This window comes from Drosophila kikkawai, chromosome X, assembly GCF_030179895.1.
Source record: "Drosophila kikkawai strain 14028-0561.14 chromosome X, DkikHiC1v2, whole genome shotgun sequence".
Taxonomy (NCBI): Eukaryota; Metazoa; Arthropoda; class Insecta; order Diptera; family Drosophilidae; genus Drosophila; species Drosophila kikkawai.
In genome coordinates, this window is record NC_091733.1 from 8785672 (window position 1) to 8807433 (window position 21762).

Genomic DNA, 21762 nt, shown 5'->3' on the forward strand with positions numbered 1-21762 from the left:
AGGGGTTTTTTCTGTCTACTTTGTTTTTCGATTACAGGGTTGTAAGAATTTTGAAATGGCCAATATTATGCTCTCTCTTTACAGGATGTTTTTGGATTAAAAGAATTTGGAATACTGAGCTATATTAAAATAAGATTTAATTATTTAAGGTTTTGAGGTTTAAAAAGTGGCTTATCTATAAAATATTCGTATCAACAGTAATTATTTTGATTTATTCAAACTTTTGTTTAAATAGATACAGAAACTTCTAACAAGTCTCAATAGGTGTTTAATTTTTTTTATGATTTTTTTATTATAAAAGAATTATTAGGTTTTAATATATATTCATAATTTCCTTAACATTCAAATCATTAGAAATAAATAAATTTAAAACTCCCTTAATCAACAAAAATAAACTTTCCAAACTTTCTTCCAAGTTTATTTTTTTATTTTTCAAACTCAATTGTAACTTGGCAACATGTTGCCAAAGGAGAACTTGTTGGCAGCAACAATACCAATCAGAATTCACGCGCTCTTCTTTCGCCTGCAGTACCAAATTGCATTGCAAGAGAGCTAGGAACGAGTGGAAGAGACAGAAAGAGAGGGAGTCTGAGAGAGAGAGAGAGAGTCCGCAACGCTCTTGAGTCCGAAAAAACGCAACGAACAAAACGAGCAAAACAAATAAGGCAAAAACACAAACAAAAAGAAGCGCCGCTTTCCTTTTGCTTCTTTATTTGTTTGTTTGTTTTTGTTGTTGCTGTCGAAGGGCAGGAACAAGTGATTTTCCGAAAAAAAAAAGAAAACACATTGGTGTGGGGTGGGCACACGCAAAAACAAAAACAACAAGGGAAAAGGACGAAAAAAATGTGAGGTAAAAAGTATCCGTTAGTCATTATACCCGTTGTTGTTGTTGTTGTTGCTGCCGCTATTCTTGGGATACAACGGTATATTGCCCCCCCATTGAGGGTTCTTGATCAGCCTCACCAGGCGAATCGATTTAGCCATGTCCTCGGCTGTGTGTTTGGGCGGTTATATCTCAAAAACCTTTAGAGCTAGAGATACCAAATTTGGTAGACACATTCTTGGGGTTGATAGCTATTCGAAGCTAAAGTCCTGAATGTTGTAAATAGATTTAATTTACTAATATTTATAAATTTATATATTATTTATTTATTTATGTATGGTTATAGTTTATATATGGTATATGGTTCAAGTTTCAAATTCAGTCTTACGTTTATTTAAAGTAGAAAAATACACTCGCCTCAATTGTTTGCAAACTGTGACTCTCATGGGTTTGAGTCCTGGCTGGAAAGGAGTCCACAGAGCATGTTTTTACAGGCTATTTTCTAGTCTGGCACACTTTCTAAGGGAACTTTCTTACTTGTTGCATTGTCTTTATGTTGTTCGAAGAAAATTAAATAAATAGAAGAATTTGTGCAAAGATGAAAAATTTATTAAAAATAAATAATTTAAGTGTGAATTGCAATTGTTTTTTGGTTCGTTTTTCCTAAAAAGCTTTGACGAGTTTGCCGTAAAATTTGTTTAAACAGTAATAGCACAAGCGTGCATTTATAATTCCCAACTGGTTTTATCATACCCAGAATAAAGAGACTTTCCTGTATGCTTCAGCCCTAAACCCAAAAGAAATCTTTCTAAATGTAAGAAAAATGTTTACCTTTAATTTAATCCAGGATTTTTGTATTTTTACAGAATTTTAAGCTCTGCAGATAATTACCAATACATATATTATATGCTCCACAAGAAGGGTATCCCGGGGTTCGATGTCCTTTTCCCCCCAATAAACCCCCCGCCCCATTTGAATGGTTCTGTTTGTTGTTTTTGTTGTTGCTGTTGTTTTGGGGTCGCTCGCGTCCTTTTTGTGAGTGCAACAGACTTGGGTCGGCGCGGCCTTGGGGGTGGGATCTCGCTGGGTGGTTTTGGGCGGCTGAAGGAACAAAGGAAACCCTTGGCAACGCAGGGCCAACAAAAAAGAAGCAGACACAAAAAATATCAAGATGGAGAAAGCAGAAGAAGGAGAAGAAAACGACGACGACGACGACGACGAGGACGAGGACGAGGACGTGGACGTGGACGAGGACGAGGACGAGGACGAGGACGAACGAAAAGGGACGAAGTCGAAGTCCTGTCTGCGTGCCTATATGTATGTGTGTGGGTGGAAAATTGCGTCCTGTCGGCTTTGTTTTTTTTTTTGGTTGCGGGTGGTGCAGCATAGGCATAGAGTTGTTGTCGCCGTTTTTCATATATTTTTTGTTTTTTCCTATTTTTTTTTTATATTTTTTTTTGAAGTCAATGTCTGGCACACACAGAGTTTATTCGAGTGTTTTTCACTGTGAGTGTGTGTGGCGACTGCGTGCAGACAGAAAAGTCCTAGAAACACAGCCCCCGCCGCCAGCACTTTCCTTCTCCCAATGCGTTTTTTTTTTTATTTTTTTATTTTTATTTATTTTTTTTTTGGCTGCGGAGAGCGTCGCATTTTCGATTTTATTGAGCAAACAACGAATTCGCAAATAAAAACAAAACCAACGATGAAAGTGCAAAAAAGGAAAAGGAAAACAAAAACAAAACACCTAAAAGGGGGTGGTGGTAGGAGGGTGGCTTTCTTAACCGATTTTTGCCAGCAAAAGCTTTGACTTTACAGTTGCTCAGTCATTTCCTTGATCGGTGGCACAGTGGCTTCCCAACTGTGGCGATCTTTTAGGGGTTGAAAAGCTTTCTAGAGCGGCTGCAAAACTGTAACGAGCGGTTATTTAAGTATTAAAAAAATAATAATGGGGAAAATTATACCAAGAGCTGTAAGAATTGAATTTTTAAAATATATTTTCCTAAAATATTTGTCTTATATTTATATTATATGTATTTTATTAAATAAATTTATTATGTTTTTTAGTTTACGTTTTTAAATAAAATATTATCATTAAATTATTTGTAGTTTTTTTTATATTCATTAATTTTCATTATTTAATATTATATTATTTTTATTTTATTAAACAAATTTATGTCAATTATTTTTTATTGTTTATAAAAATTACTTTTTTTTAAGTAATTTAATCGATTTAATAAATAATTATGTTAATTTTTTAAATTATATTATATGTTTATTATTTAAACAATAAAAAACCTTTAAGTTGAACTAAAGCTCACTATAATTTTTCTCCCAGAAAAAGGGATTATGCTAATTTGGGAACCCAATATTGATCTTCTAATATCAGTGATCGGCGAAAAAGAAATGCGATTAATCAATTCTCTGTTTCCCAAAAAAAAAAAGCGCGCAAAATTTTTTAAACAAATCTTTTTTTTTTATTTACTGTTTCTTTTTTTTTTTAACTCAAAGCTCGTCAAGTTATCTTTTTGTTGCTCTGCTGCTCCTCTTCTTTCGCCAAATTTTTTATATTGCTATTGTTGTTGTTGTATTTGATTTCGCAAAACTTCTACTAGTTTGTGTGTGCGAAAAAAACCAAACAAAAAGAAGAAACAAAAAAAAGGAAGGCGAAAAAATAAAATAAAACTAAGCGGATCTCTCCCACTGAGGAGAGAGAGAGTGAAAGAAAAGGGAGGGCGATAGCGCCAAAAAGAGCATTGACGACGACGGCGGCAACGCAGGTGTATTTGTGTGCGGGAGAGTGAGTGAGCTGATAAAAATTCGCAATGAAAGAGAATTCGCAAAGTGGCGAAGAAGAATTCGCACGCTGCTCGCTCGCTGCCCGCTGTCTCTCTTTTTGGCTCTTTGTGTGTGCGTGGCTTTTTTTCTGACCGGCCTGCTGCTGCTGCTGGCAACATGTTGCTAAGCGTGCGAACGGGATGCAAGGGATCTCTCTCGCTCTTACCCGAAAAAAAACTTTGAAACTCTGACCAATGCAAGTGGTGTATGTGTGCGTGTGTGTGTGTGTGAGTGTAGTTTCTTTGCCTTTTTCAGTTTTTACTTTTTTTTTGTCCAACACATCTTTCTTTCTAGTTTCTTTTTTTTTTGTTTACTTTTGTTTGGAGCCCCACTGCCGCAGCCGGCGTTGGCAGAGCCGCCAGCGTCGCAGCAGCGGCTTGTGTTGTTGCAAAAAATTCGCAAAAATTCTCAGTCAGTTGGTCTGCTCATTCGGTTGTCTCGTTTGCTCCTCGTCGCTTCGCGTGTGTGAGTGCAGAAAGCGCAGAGAATCGCAGCGCTAAAAATTCGCGAACATTTTTCGCAAATTTTGATATATTTTTGTCTCGAAAAAATACGAAAAAAAAACTATATAATAAACTAGAAAAAAACTATAAAAAAACTGAAAACAAAAACTCTTAACACTCGAAACTGAAAAATGCGCATTTTTTTTACTGTTTTCCCCTCCAAAAAAATATAAAAATTGTGATGAAATCAGCTTTACTTTCTCTGTTTGAAGATCTTCTTTCTTCTACTCTTTTTTTTCAGTGCTAGAAAATCTACATCTATCTCTTCTCACCTGTGATATAAAATCTATAAAATAATAATAAATAAAATAATTTCAAGTGCCTAAAATGATCGTCAAGGAAAATTCACCGAAAAATATTTATTTTTCAGCAACTTTTGCAAAAGATTTGTTTAAATTTTAATATTTAAATATTGATTTAAAATATCAAATGGCGCTATTTATTTTTTTTTTAAGGAAATAACTGAATGAAAAAACAAAATCGTGTCAAAATAATCTAGTAATTTTATTTATTTTAATTTATTTGACGAATCTGATGAATATTTTATTACAGGACAGTTCGGCACAGATCGGCACGAAGTCAAAAACCAAAGCCAAATTTTTATATAAAACTAAATTTTATAGTTCATAAAAATTATATTAAAATTTAACACACACAACATAAGCTTTTTTAACATTTGGAGCTTTTAAAAAATAGCATTACTTTGATTTACTTGGAAACAAGAATTTAATTCAATTAAAAATTTTATATTAAATACATTTTATTTTTTGTTATTAAAAAATGTATTAAAGTTAGAGCTCGTGTTAATAATAAATCTAAGAAAAATAAAGAAAAAATGCATTCTTCTTTACTTTTACTTTAATAAAAATATATAAAGATTTCAATTCACTTGAGCAGTTTTAAGAATTTTTTATTAGTTATTTATAAAATTATTTATTATTATTTTTAGTTCTCTATAAAAGATTATTAAAAATCATTCTTAAAAGTCCTTGATTTTGTATTTTTTATGAAAATTCTTTTTTTTATTATATATTCAAACATATATTTTGGAAATTATTTACTTAAAACTCTTTCTTAAATAAAAATAAATAAAAAAACTATTTATAAACCACCAATTCTTTTAACACATTTTCAAGTTTCTTTTCCTTACAAAAAACACAATTTCCTTATTAAAAAACACCATTTCCTTATTAAAAAACGAAATAAAAAAACTCATTCAACCTAAAAATAAAATGTACACGCAAATAAATATTTATAAAAATGTTTTAAATATATATTCCCCAAAACCATAATAAAACTAATACTAATTAAAATTCTTTAAGTAAAAAAATTAAATAAAAAGCAAAACACCCCACAAAAAATGACCCAAAGAGCCAAAAAATATGATCTTGAAATTGTTCGCTTCCTTGCGAATCCACTTAAAGTTCTAGGCTCTCTTTGCTCTCTCTTTTGGCTCCAAAGGCTTTGCTCGTTTGGGGAGCTTAGAAAGAGCTAGCGAAAGAGGTCGAGCGAGTGAGTGTTTCGCACAAAAACTGCAAGAGTAGCTTCTGCCGGCGTCGGCATCAAGCTCTGCCAGAAGCCAGCTGCGGCAGCGCAGCGCGCACACATGCAAAATGCGTTTTGCACTCTTCGCTCTGACGTAGGACGAGGAGGAGGAGGAGGAGGAGAAGGAGGTGGAGTAGGAGTAGGAGTAGCTCGAGGTGTGTGTGGTGAGGAGTTCGCGCAGTGAGTGAGAAGCTCACGTTTCGAGTGGAGTGGAGTTTTTTCGCTTTTTTGCGACTAAACTTACATACATTTTTTTTTTTTTTTTTTGCATTCTGCGTTGTAGTGAGTAGTGAGTGAGTGTGTCCGTATGTGTGTGTGGGGGGCATTGGATGTGTGTGCATGTGCATGTGTGCGCTGGTGTTGGTGTGAGTGTGTGTGTTGGTGTCCGGCAACGTAAGCGAAACGTTCACGAAACGAAACGTATCGAAAACGTATTGAATCATAACAGATCCGCACGTTGTCGCGTTCGTACGCAATTCGCGGAAGAATATCCAATCTCTCTCTCTCTGTCTCGGCTAAACATAAAAAATATAAAAAAAATATATATATAAAAATAATAAATCATAATAATAATAATACAAATAATACTAACAAAACACAGCAGCAACAATCTGAAATTCTAACAACAACAACAACCACAGCACACCAACAGCCAGCAAATCACAACAACACACCAACATACAACCAATAATCCCATAAATAAAAGGAAACAAAAAATATAATTCCAATCAAAAGTAATTATTATGAAGAGTTTTACAAAATAATGCAATTTGTATTCATTAAATTTACCCAGAGAATATTGTCCTTCGCGCCGCGTAAATAAATATATATTTTTTTCTGGTGTTTTAATCCTGTTTTTTCAGTTTTTTCCCTTCTGAACAAAAAATATATCTCTTGAAAAGTGAAAACTACTGCAGCCAGAATTTTTAGAAATCTTATGAAATATATATAAATATATATATTAAAAAACAAAGTGTTTCTTAGTGTGCTAAAAACAAATCACTTGAGGATTTTTCTCTGGGAATTTTTTGTGCCTGATCTTTAGATCACTTGAAGGGAATTTTTATTATTGGAATCCTTAAGGATGCCTAATAAAAACTGTGTTGAAATTTATTCTTGAGGAATTTTTAAACTAAAAAACAAGTGTTTGAAAATGAAATAAAATAAATTAAAATTATTAAAAAAAGGATATAGGGTTTTTATAATCAAAGGTATTTTGTTTCTGGAAAATATATTATATTATTAAAGTCTTTGAAAAGTGGAAAACACAATTTATATAAAGTTTAAGATTTTTTAAAAATTCAAAGAATCTAAAGAATTATAAGAGTTTTGAGAATTTTGACATATAAATGTGGACTTTTAATATTATTTTTAAATATAATATATATATTGTGCATTGAGGAACAACTGTATTGTTTCAAGATCAGATAAGATATATCACAAAATAAGGAAAATAGAGGAGAACAAGCTAAAATATTTTTCGAGTTAAAAACCTGTTTTTAAAATTGTAACTAAAATTGAAATTCCTTTTTTTTTGTAAAATAAAAAATCTAATGTTTACCTTCTTTCTTAAAACTGTGACTTATGATAAATAAGTTTTTAATAAAAATTCTTGACTTAATAAAAAATAGTTTAAAAATGTATGAATTGCAATGTTTACAACAATTTTAAAGCCTTAATTATAATATATATATATTTTTTTCTATATATTATACAGAACACTTGATATCGTAGTTCATATAAAAAAGTAAAAAGACACCAAGTTTTTAATTTGCATAAACTTGGGCATTCAGGGAAGATCACTCAAGAAATATGGTTATTCGTTTTAAAAAATGATGAATATATTGAAATATATTTAAAATTATAGTATTTTCAAATCAGTCTGATTTTAAATGTGAATTATGTGCAAATGGTATCCAGTTGTAATGTGTGTAGAAAGTTTAAATCGGAAAACTAATTGCCGACGGAAAAATGTAAAAAGCTAAAGGAGAGGAGTTTTATGTTAGAAGATAAATTATTTTTGAAGTGGAAAGTGTACAAATTATTTAACCAACTTGATTTATAAACCTATATCCTTTTTAATGAGTGTTTTGAATGTTTATCAGCAATAAGTTTTGTGTAGATTTTCAAAAATTAAGAAATGTTTTTAATATATATTTTATTTAATTAAAGTTGCATTGTTTAAATATTTCAATTAAAATATTTGTGGCTATTTTAAAAATATTTATATTAAAACAATTTCTTATGGATAAAATATTTGTGATAAAACAATTTTTTATGGATTGTTATTATTAATTGTTGTAAATATTAATTTAGTAAATTGATAAAACGTTAAAAATAATATTAAAATTAAAATTAAAGCATTCTATTGACTTTTGTATACTGGAAAGTGCTTTGTAAATAATACAAATTAAGAATATAACATTTATTACTTAATTTAAAAATATAAAAAAAATTTTAATTCAACTTTAACGACTCAATAATATTTAATTTAGTTTTTTGTGGTTAACATATGGCAGACTATATTCTTTTCCCCCAAAAGCCCTCCTCCCTCTCTTTTAGCCCTTTTTGCTATGATATGTTGCATTTCGGCTAGATTACGCATACGCCGCATTGTCCACTCCAAAGAGCCAGAGAGACAGCGAGCGTACTCTTTGAGTTGCATTTTTTTTCGCATTTCGAGTGGAAGAGAGAACTAGAAAAGAACTCAAGCTGCAGTCGCTGCGTTTTCCTTTGTGTTGCTCTTCCACGAAGCGCGTGCGGCGCTCTTAGCACCAATACCGGCACACACACACACAAACACACAGTCATACAAATAGTCATCTTCCATGCTAGCCGTTCGGCTGCAAAAAAAAGGAGAAAAAAGAAAAAAGAAGAAAGAGCACGAAGCGCCCGCCGAGTTCGTGGCCGCCACTGTCGTCAACGTTGCAGTCGCTGTCGCTGTTGGCGTCGCTGCGCTGCCGCAGCAGCTGCCACTGCCACTGCTGCTGCTGCTTCTTCTTCTGTCACTCGCTCTCCTTCGGCGCAAAATTCTCTTTGGGCTTTTTTGGGTTTTTGGCCATGCTTTTTCGGCTCTGTCGGCTTTGGACTTTCGCAGAGATTTCACACGCGATGCGATTGCAGTTCTTGCAGACACTTTCATACGTTCGTTCGTGTTTATTTTGGTTGAAAACGGATATAACAAAAAGAAACTTATAGTTGTTTTTAAATATTTTCGAAAAACCTTTGAATATATTTATTAGATTTTTATATTCTTTTTTTTAATAAATCGAAATATATTCAATATATGTACAACCGTCAGGACTTTTTGCGCGCGCGTTTCGTGTGTTGTGAGTTTAAATAACGGTGAAAGAACATCGTCTATTTGGAATCCAAAAAGCGAACCATGATTCCCAACTTTTTGTTTTCTGTTTCTGTTCCTTATAAATATTTTTTTTTTACATTTTTTTTCTAGTGTTCAAGCGTCGGTTAAGCAAGTTCCTCTTTTATATTCTAATATCAATTATCCTATTACAGGCATAAACTCAAACACAACAACAACAGCAACCACAACAACAAAAATGTTTTATAAATATATTATTATCAAATAATAACGAAAAAGAAAAAAGAGAAAAATAAGGAAAGAAAAGAAAAGTTTTTAAACGAGAAGAAAGTCCTTTAAATTAAAATAAAAGAAAGCGTCATTTTTTTTGTCTGCTTTTAACAATGCAACAACAACAACAACGGCAACAACTACACCAACTACAATTGCAACTACAACTAAATCAACAACAAAAGCCACAGCAACAACAACAACAGCAGAAGGAACAACACCAGCAGGAGCCACAACAACATCAACAACAAACTCAACAACAACAACAACCAAATGAAACAAACCGACGTGTGTGTGTGTGAACAACTATTAGTAAAGAACTTTAAAGAAACTTTCGATTTGGAGTCTCATTTATCGAAACGAAGCGAACCCCTCTGAATTTATTTTGTGTGTGTTTCTCTTCTTTACAAAAAATAAAATATTTTTTTTTTTTTGGCAAGTGTCAACAAACAGACATTTCATTTCAAAATAACCTTCAACAACAACAACAATATTTTCCATTATCGGCATGCTGTAAGGTTGTGTTTTTTTATTACCAACAAAAGTTTTTCAACTTTATGCTTAAACTTAATTTGAGTTTTGTTAAAACAACAACAACGTCATCAACAAACCAAAATTGAAAACAATTTTTTCCAAGTGAACATTTTGTGCGAACCAAAAATACAAAAAATTAAATAAAGAAGAAAGTGGCAAAATTAAATTGAAGGCAAAATTCTGAAAAAATCCAAAATCAATTCAATGCAAGCCAAAAGTGCAACAAGAACAACAAAAATCACAACAAATATAACCACAACAACAATTACACCAACAAGAACGAGAACAACGTCTTGAAACTGCGGTGTTTGGCGTTTATGGTGAGTTTACATTTATCAAAAAAAAAAAAATAAACCTATAAAAATTATTAACTTTTTTACTTTATTTTTTGCATTAAAAAAGTATATTTATATGTATTTAATGTGTGCGTAGGCTGAAATCGAACATAAAGTGCTACTTGATAATAAAAGTGTTAAGTTGGCTTAGCCATAAATGGCGCAAGTGGCCAGTACGAAGTGAGAGGAAAGGAAAGTGTCAGGTAGAAACTGAATAAAGTTTTTAATGTATTTTGAAGATTAAATAACCTGGGCATTGAATAAATTAATTACGAGTTAAACGTATATTAATTTAATATTAAAAAAAGAGTATATGAATAAAAAGAAGTTAAAGAAGGGAAAATGTAAGTCTTGTATAAATATTTGATTATTAATTTTTGGGAAAATCTTCAAAATATTAAATTGTTTATTTTTATTTAATTTGGAAATATTTGATAAATCTAAATAATATTTAAATATTTAGTTTTGTTTAAAATATCAGTAACAGAAAATCCACAAAATATTCTCCATAAATGTCTTAATTATTGTGTAATATTAACGTATTACCAAAAGCTTTTTTATATTTATATATATTTATACTAAAAATTCTATAAAAAAATATTTTTATAATGCTAATAAATCAGTTTTTGGCGTCGCACTTCCCGTTTCAAACCGGATGCGCCTTTAGGAAAATTTGCTGAATGTTATCAAATATGTACAAATAAAATCCATTTTTCTGGGCCAGCAAACAGAAGAAAAAAATTCAAAAAAAAAAGTTGCAAAAATCAACAAAAATAAAAAAGAAAAGGCCAATCAATTAATTGGCAAACAAAAAAAGAAGAAATAAAGAAAGAATATTAACTAAATGCCAAGTCAGTTTTAGAGAAGCGGAAAGAAAAACTTGGCGGAACTTCCGGCGCCAACAAGAGGCGCCATTTCTTTGCTTAGTTCATCATGATTTTTCAAATTTTTTTTTTTTGCTTTGATTAGTTAAATTTATTTTATTTTAAGTTGATTTTAACTAGAAGAATTAGTTAATAATATTTATGGAAACTTTTTAAAATACTTTTATATAAGAATTGTATTTTCTTATTTTAAAAGTTTACAAAAAACTAGAAAAATTAGGTTTTTTGTTAAAAAGAAATTGGAAATATATTCTAAACCAATTTTTAAATCTATTACATGACCTTTTCAATTTAAGATGCGTGTATCAATAATTTAAAAGTTTTAATTTTTTTTTGTTAAGATAAAATTGGAATTAAAAACTACATTTAACTTGAAACTATTTATATCTTTTAAAACACTTTATTTTATAGTTATTTTTCTTTTAAGCTACTAATTTTCCTTTTACCTTTGAAAAATTCTATTTATTCTAAGATAGAGAAAGATGAAGAGAGACAGAGAAAGATATCAATTAAATATAACACGGGCCCTAACACACCGAAACGCACTGTCTAGCTTGGCCGCCTAAATCCCCTTGACCCCCCCCCCCAAGACCAACCGATCCTCTGCTCTAACTTTTTTATAACCATTCCCACATTGCTGGGTTGCAATTTTATCGCAAATATAAATATTTATAAGTGGTGGGGAGTTGTGTGTCTCTGATTTTGATTTCTTTTTTTGCAATCTTTTTTTATGTTTCTAAAAAAAGGGCGCAGGCGCAACAAGGTTATATGTGAATTCTAAAATTGATTTTCGGAGAGGTCTAACGAACTTTTTTGGGCCATTTCAAATTTCGTTTAATTTCTGAGTTACATTTTTTTGCTTGAGAAAAAATATATATACATATATATTACAATACACGTAATTGCGTTGCCTTAGTATATTTTTTTTTCGCATTTTTTTATGTGCAACAGTTTTCATTTATGTGTGTGTCTGTGTTTTTTTTTTCTAATTATTTTGCCCGAGTGTGTGAGTGCAACTAATGAGCAACTGCCGGTCGGCTGAAATTATTAACTCATTATGGGGTCTCGGGTGTTTTAAGTGCCTCAAGTCAGCCTGTTTTGTTTCGTCTTTTTTTTTTTCGTATTTTTTTAATAGTATTTTTGTTGCCTTTATTTTTTTTTTAATGGCTTGCGTGCGTTTTTTTACGTTTTTCGTTTGTGCATCTTTTTTAGTTTTTTTTTTATGTTGCAAAATAAGCTGCAACATTGTTGGCGGATTCTCTCGTATAAATAAGCAGCATTAATTGAAAGAAATGGCCAAAAGGTAAAAAAGGGAAGACAATTATTCAGCATTGGGGTGAGTTTTTTTTTTTCAAGCCTAAATATTTATGTGCTGGTAATTGTTTGAGTGAGTTAAGACACTTGTGATTAATGGCAGTTAATGTGCTGAAAAATTGCACATAATATGATATATATTAAATTTAACCAGTTCTTTAATTAAATGTAGAATAAAGTGTCTTAATAGAAATGATGATTAAAAAATTATAATAAAAATAAAATGAATAGCTTTACTTTATTAAAAACATAAAAAACAAGGCATAGAAGAGTTTTTATAAATTTAAAATATTTATTTAAAGAATACAATATTTTTATTTAACAAAATTGAAGCTAAACTATAAAAAAAATATTTTTTTAATGAAATAAATTTATATAAATTTTAAAATTTCATAAGTATTATTTTATATATTACTTAATTCATTTATAGTCTTTTTTTAATATATATAAAACAATTTTTCAATTCGTATAATTTGAAAATCTTCCCTAAATATATTTTCACAAATTCCCCTGACTGCCAAAGTTCCTCTCAAATTTATAAAAATATTTTTCGTACAAGCCCTAAGTTTTTTTTTAGAGCTTGACAAAAATAAGTCTTTATAAATATTTGATATTTTATACAGAGTCAAGCTTTATATATATATATATTGGCCAGCCAAACCGATTTTTGGCGCTTGGCTTGCCTTTGTCTAGACAAATCAATATAATCCAGACGGCAAATGGCCCAATATAAAAAGAACTACATACGTATAACAAAAATATTACGCATACGCCCGGCTGAATTCAATATCCTCTCCATCCACCATCCATCCATCTCTTTCCCTCCATCCGTCTGTCGTCTGTCGTTTGGCAAAAACTGCAGCAAATTAAACAAAATTTTTAGATTTCCTCAACAAGTTCGGCTTCGGTTGGTTCTTCTTTTTTTTTATTTCGGCCAGATTCCTTTTTTCCTTTACTTTTTTACTGTCTGTCTGCGCCGCAACGTACGTATATATATATATAGAATACGTAAATATATATATTTATATATATATGTATAAAAACGTCTATATTTGCATTTGACAAAATAAGTGCAAGGCAACGAAAAAAAAGGAAGAAAAATGCCGTTAAATGTTCCAGGACACAGACGACCGACCGAGAGCAAGAGAGGGGGAGAGGGTGGGGAGGAGAACGAGACAGGGCTAGGACAGGGAGACAGAGACAGGGACAGGGGGGGCGACATCAGTGGCGAAAGTAAAAACAACAAGAAAGGCAGGCGAGTCTTACGAGGCGAAGACTGGTATACCCTACAAATTAAATGTATAGAAAAACCTGGTGATATAACAAATAAATACTTTAAGAAACAAGAAATATAATTTTGCCATACAAGATTCTTGATGTGGTAATAGTTTTATTATATTAACAAGGTCTTAACTATCTTAAGTATAGGCTTTTTGGTTTCTTAACTTTAAAATATAACATTCTGATTAAAAAATATATAAAAAAACCTACTGATATAACAGTTTTATAACAGATTCTTAAAAAAACGCAATCAATGATTCGTTTGACCAAAAATTTCGATTTCGTAGTAAGTTTAAAGTTTCAACAAAGACCTATAGGTTCTTTAAGATATAGTCCCTCGACGCAAAGCATTCTGTATTCTATTATATATATATAACAGTATATATTATATATCGAACTGAAAATATATCCTTTTAGATCCTTTTAGATATTTACCTCTCGGCAAGGGTATTTTTGGGCAAGAAAATAAGCAGCAGCAAAAGCAGGCAACTTGCGGTTGCAGGGGCGGTGTGTGGCATTTGGGTCGTTATGGGGGAGGATGGGTGAGGGTGGTGGAGGAGGACGGCTTGTGAGAAGGGGCAAATGTAATTTGGCGGCGCTTTCGTTTTTCGTTTCTTTTCGTTTTCGCATTTCGCCGAAACTCGCACTTCAATTAATCAGACGCTCTGCTGCAGTCGCCACCCCCTTTAACCCCCTTTGTGTGCGCCGTACCCCGTACCCTTCTCTCATTCCCCTTAACCCTTGTCCTTCAAAGTGCAAGCGCCGTCCTGCTTCTGGACTTTTTCCCTCTGTGTGTGTGTGTGTGAGTGTGTTTTTGTGCAAGGACCTCTCGATGCACACTCACGTATATAGAAAGATATACACATACGAGAAATATATATATATATATATATATATAATATAGGGGTTCAAATTTTAAGCTGGTTCTTCTATATCGGGCTTGTGTTTGTCGTGTTTTTGTTTTTTTTTTTTGTTTTTTTTGGAAGGTTGATGCAGCTTTTGTTGGTTTCTGAGCTTCTTTTCATTTTCATTTCAATTTTTATTATATTTTCCCTTTTATTTCATTTTAATTTATTTGTTTTTTGGTTTATTTTTTATTTATTTGTTTTTTGGTTTATTTTGTGTATTTTATTATTATTAATATTATAATTTTTTTTTTTTTTTTTTTTTTTTTTTTTTTTTTGTTGTATTTTGGCAATTTAGCCTCTAAGCTGCGTTTGTGTGCGGAGTACAGTTGCGTTTTCTTTTCTATATGTTTAACGGTAGTATATGCATGTTGGTCCAGTATTTTTATGTAACACATTTAAATGCGAGAATATTTGCCTTGATTTTTATTTTATTTCTAAGCTGGAAAAGTATTTAAATATAATATAAAATTAATTGATGTAGTTTGACTTTATGGTGATATTTTTTTAAGAGGGATTATTAAATATTACCATGTCATGCTGGATTTTTGTATAATGTATCATTGATAAATTATTTAGAAATTAGCAAATTTAAATAAATTAAATACCAAATAAACGACTTAAGTATTTATTTAAGACCCCAAATCCTAGGTATCCCAACGCCCCCGCCTTTGAATCTTATGAGCGATCGAGTAAGAACCTGGAGCCACATTTAAGAGCTCGCCAAGTGTCAGGTTTAAGCCAAGACATGCATCTATCTTGTGTGTGCGTGCTATCCCCCTTTTCTAGTATTCCCCCCCAACGTCTCGTGTTTCTAGTATTTCCCCCTTTTGGCTTAATGCCACCACGATCCTTGTCTCTGCAGGTTTGGCTACCGGTTTTTCTTTTTTTCCCCCGCCTCCTCCTCAAAACAACAACAACAGATCAATTATGATATAATTATCTTTTGCACTATTGACAGCCAGCAGAAGGGGCTCCCATTATCGCTGTCTCTTTCTGTATTTCCATCTCTTTCTGTCTGTCTGTTTCCTTCTTTTTCTTTTTTTCTGGATATAAAGTGAAATGCGCGCATGCGCACAAGTGTTGCTTGTCATTATGTTAATTGCATTTAAGCGCCAACAACTTCTGAAGGCCCCAAAAGAGGAAGCGAACGGAAAGAGAGACTTTGAATGAGAAAGAGATATATATAGAGTGGAGGGAAGAAGGAAGAAGAAGAAGGAGTGAAGAGGAAAGAGGGGGGAATGAGAAGAGGTAGCTGATATATGGGGGAATCTGGCGAGAAGCTTTTATTATATTAACTTGGTGCTGCATATAATTGATGATGATTAAATCAATGCTACCGCAATGCGCCAGCATCTTCCATCTTCCTGGAGCTCCTCTTGGATTCCCCTTGGGTTCTTTTTTTGTTTTGCCTTTTTTTTTTTTTTCACAGTTTCAGGTTTCATCACAAGGTGTTTTTTTTGTAGTTTTTTAAGCAAGTGATTTTTTTTAAGCTTTGCATCTGCTTTTTTATACGCAATTTTATGGTTAGAAAAGGAAAACCTCAAGGAACTTGGGTTCTTGTCAAGCTATAGTTCTGAAATTTTAGAGAAATATAGATTTTACATAACTAATGTATTGTGTTTGGGTTTGAAATGATTTGTAACTATATTATGATTAATATTTTAAACTTATAAAATTACACAATACAAAAGATACAAAATATGAATTTATTATACAAATATTAAAAATTGTGCTTTAAAAGAAGATATATTTTGAAGGACCTGGGTAATATGAGAAATATTTATTTACAACATTTAATTTAAAAGTTAAGGGATATATATTTTTAAGGACTTAAAGCATGTGCCTTTCTTTTCTTGTTCTGCTTTCTTATTTTATTTTAATAATTTTAATTCAACCCCTCGAGACGATTTTTGGGACCCTAAACAGACGCAACAGAACCAACCCCAAAAACAGACAAAAACCCCGAAAAAAACTGAGTACAAAAATGAGAAAAATTACAAAATAAAAAAAATATAAAATGCGAGGAAAAAAAATGTCAGTAAAGCCAACGAGGCATGGAGGGAGTTGTTGTTCCCCCCTGTTCCTGAAAATGCACAAATACAAACACATGTATAGATATATGTTGAGATATGTGAAAACATATATGCATATAAAGATATATACATATATATATATTTGTGCAATTTATACACCTGACCCTCTCCGTCTGTTTGTTTTCGCTGATTATCTTTGGCGTATTTAGAGCGTAAAGCGTAGTCAGACACAACAGAGTTGGCCGAAAATGATAATGATGGGACACAGGAACAGGAACAGGAATAAGGATCGGTTTGGATCGGAACTTACACAACAGGGGTTCCTCTCTGAAGAAATGCCGCGCCGAAAATTTAAAGTGAAATGCAATTTATATTTTCCACAAATTTAACATTTGCCACCTGCAGAAATTAGGGAAAAACATTTTTTTCGGGGAAGATTCCACTTGGGATAAGAAGGTAGGAATAAATTGGGGAAGTAAGAAAAGAACTTACTAAAAGGGGGAAATGGTTACGGAAAAATTTACATAAATAATGTATATTTAAAAGGAAATTAAAATGGGTATAAAAGAAGACTAGAAATATTATTAAAATATGTTTTATATGAGATCGTTGCACAATATTTTAATAAATGAATATATGATATAATAATAAAATAATAATAAAATGATAATAAAATAATAAAATAATATAATAATATAATAATATAATAATATAATAATATAATAATATAATAATATAATAATATAATAATATAATAATATAATAATATAATAATATAATAATATAATAATATAATAATATAATAATATAATAATATAATAATATAATAATATAATAATATAATAATATAATAATATAATAATATAATAATATAATAATATAATAATATAATAATATAATAATATAATAATATAATAATATAATAATATAATAATATAATAATATAATAATATAATAATATAATAATATAATAATATAATAATATAATAATATAATAATATAATAATATAATAATATAATAATATAATAATATAATAATATAATAATATAATAATATAATAATATAATAATATAATAATATAATAATATAATAATATAATAATATAATAATATAATAATATAATAATATAATAATATAATAATATAATAATATAATAATATAATAATATAATAATATAATAATATAATAATATAATAATATAATAATATAATAATATAATAATATAATAATATAATAATATAATAATATAATAATATAATAATATAATAATATAATAATATAATAATATAATAATATAATAATATAATAATATAATAATATAATAATATAATAATATAATAATATAATAATATAATAATATAATAATATAATAATATAATAATATAATAATATAATAATATAATAATATAATAATATAATAATATAATAATAATATAAGAATAATAATATAATGATAAAGAGCTAAAACTACTGTTATTTTAAACATCATATATCCTTGAAAAAAATACAAATTAACATCCTTCAACTCACTAATCACAGACCTTAACTCATTAGAAATTCATTTGAAATTGAACGCCCCAAACCCCACAAATGCATCACTTCAAAGTTAAGCTATAAAATATAAAAATACAAGAAAAACGTCTAAAAAAAAGAAACATACCAATAAAATCCCACAGACCTTAATGCGAATGAGGGTAAAAATTGCATAGCTCTCCTTTGCCTGCATCGAGCACTAATGCAAATACAACCCTGCGGCATTTTGGGCAAAAAAAGAAGCTTATTGCCAAAAAAAAAAAGAAAGAAAAAAACCCCACAGGATAGAGACATAGGCGGAGGTGGAGTTGGTTATAAAAGGGGGCCTTAAATGAGGGGGAGAACAATCATGTAGGGTGGTCTTTGCAATATATATTGCATACTAGTAAAAACAAGATGCCGAAAGTAAAAGCAACAACATAAAACAAAAGGAAATCTCTAAAAAAATAATACTAATAATAATGGTTTAAGTTTTTTTCGTTATGATGAAAACCCTGATGAAGGCACCCTGAGAAATATCAAATACATCGCTTTTATTTAAATTTTTTCATATTTTTTTGTGTGTTTTGTCCCAATTTTAACACACACACACACTCCTCTTTAAGACCCCCCTCAGGATGTGCTGCAATGCAGCTGAGGGCAGTGTGTATGTGCTACCCCCAAAACTTGGCTACTTTTAAAGGGTTTCAGGATTTGTTTTTAAAGAATTTTTATATAAATTTGGAAATATATGCTGAAGAATGCAATAAGAGTTTTAATTGTATTTAAATTGTGTTATATTTATTATATTTAATATTTGTATTTATTTATATTAATAAAATCAAATAATCAATGAAAATTCAACTAATATTCACTAAAATTTAGCTAGATTTTAATTTTTAGAATTATTTAAGTGTCTTAATTATATTTAGTGACATAACTTTAATTTTTTTATTAATTTTTTTTGTGTCTATTTTTTTTTTGTTATTTATTTATTAATTATTTACCTATTAATTATTTATTTATTAATTATTTTTTTAGTTTTCTTTTCTGTCTTAGTTTGTTTCTTAATTACTTGAAAAAAAGATTGTAATAATTATAATATATTTATTTGCAAACTAAGAAATTACATTAAAACCTTAACAATAAATTTAAAGCTTCCATATTCAACTCTTTAACAATAAAAAGGAAGTCAAGAACATGATCAAAATTAGTTAAAAATTCGTATTATCTAATCCAAATTAAGTAACCAAAACAAAGAACGACATTTTAAGGAGTCACAATTGCATTTCATACCCAGAAAAACCCCATCATAGTCTGGGGGTCCAAAAAACCGTCGCAAAACCGAACCCGAAACCTCTACGTTTCCCAAACAAACACAGACACACATCAAGTTAAAACCAATATAATAACATATATAACAAGAAAGGAAGCTAACTTCGGCACGCCGAAGTTTGTATACCCTTGCAGATATTATTTCATTACATTTTACCTATACTTATTATGTTTACAGTTTGACAGTTACAGTTTTGCATTCCCAGCTTTACATTTTGTATACATCTACCGATCGGTTTATATGGCAGCTATATGATATAGTTGTTCGATTTTTTTGAAATTTATACCAAAATTCTAGAATAATAAAATAAGCTTATATCCCGGAGTAGATGAAAATACGTTGAAAAACAACGAATATATAATTTTTTTTTCTATTTATTTCCCGATCGTTCCTATGGCAGCTATATGATATAGTCGTCCGATTTTCATAAAATTTTTACCAAAATTCAGAAATAATATAAAATGGTCATATCTAAAAAATGGTGCCAAAATGTTGAAAAACAACAAAGTTATAATTTTTTTTCTAAAAATATATCGAACATTTGTATGGCAGCTATATGATATAGTCGTCCGATCCGGCCCGTTCCGACATATATAGCAGTGAGAGTATATAGAAGACTATATGCAAAGTTTCATTGAGATAGCTTTAAAACTGAGGGACTAGTTTGCGTAGAAACGGACAGACGGACAGACGGACAGACGGACAGACGGACGGACAGACGGACAGACGGACAGACGGACATGGCTAGATCGACTCGGCTGTTGATGCTGATCAAGAATATATATACTTTATAGGGTCGGAAACGTCTCCTTCACTGCGTTGCAAACTTCTGACTGAAATTATAATACCCTGCAAGGGTATAAAAAGAGCACAGTCTGTCTGGTTGCCCCATTCCCTCGGAGTCTTAGTCCCTGGTTTGTAACACATTTTCGTGTTTCGCTGTAGCATTTTTCGGTGTGTGTCCGAAAAAAGGGTTAAACAGGACGAAACAGGACGAAATGAAGTCCCGCCACTTCACATTTTATTTATATATATGTATATATATATTTCACTTCTTTCGTTTTGTTTCTTCTGCTTGGTTTTTTGGGTATTTTTTATATCCTTTGCAATTTTGTGTCGTTACATACCTCTTTTAAAGGAGTATTTGCATTTTGTTGAGGCATTTCGGTCTCTTTTTAATAATATTAATAATATATCCAGAAAAAAAATACTAATGTTTTGAAATCCTCAAAAAAGTTGTACAATTTTGTAGCATAGTTTTGGGTGCCTTTTCAAGAGAAATCAAAGGTGTAGCTGCATTTCCATGAAAAATACATATTTATAAAATTCTTTATAAATTTAGTTAGTGTATCTTCGTCTTCGGTATGTTAAAATTCCCCCTGACCCTTTTTTCGGTAATTTTTGGCAATTCGGTCGCTTCTTCTTACTGCTGTTGAAGTTGGATTTTTTTTTTCGGGGTTGACTGCAATTGCATCCTGACCCAAACTCAAACTCAAACTCGAACCCTTCTCTGTGTGCGTTGTGAAGTGGAACGCGCGCGCCAGGTTCTTTCCTTGTTGCTGTTGTTGTTTTGTTTTAGGAATACGGTGGGTTACGAGAGGGGTCAAAGGGGTCCCTGCTCATCAGCCATCATCATCAACATCATCGGAAGGGAAGAAGCAGCAGCAGCAGGAGCAGCTCTCTTTTTTGGCATTTTTTCGCGCTCGTTTTCCGTGTTGTTGCATTCTGGTCTGGTGTTACTTCTTTTTTCTTCTTTTTTTTGGGACATTTTATTTGTTATTTGCAGCACACACACACACCACACACTCAGTTACACGCACTTCCGGACTGCATCAGGAAAAAAAACCAACAACAAAATCAACCAAAAAAGTAGTAAAAAAGAGTATATATATTTTTAGAGATCGAATTTGAAATACACTTAAAAGACTATAATATTAAGATATTAGAGCCATAGTTAAGAAAAAAAATATACATATTATATTAATAATTAATTTATAATATTTTAAAATGATTTAAATTTAATTAGGAATGTTGGAAAATATCAATATATCGGTAATGTCTTATACAAATAATGATAATTATGGTTACTTTGTGATAATATTGATATTTTAATGATAAATGCGATATTTTTCGATATTTAATACTAATTATTTTATAAAATTGATTTAGAATTATAATAATTATAAATATTAAATCATATCTGTTATACATATTTTATAAAAACTGTTATAAATATAAATATTTCCTTAAAATTTGACTAGGAATCCTTAAAATCCAGACTCCTGACTTAGTTTAGGCCTAAGATTAATGCTTTATTTAGTTGGAA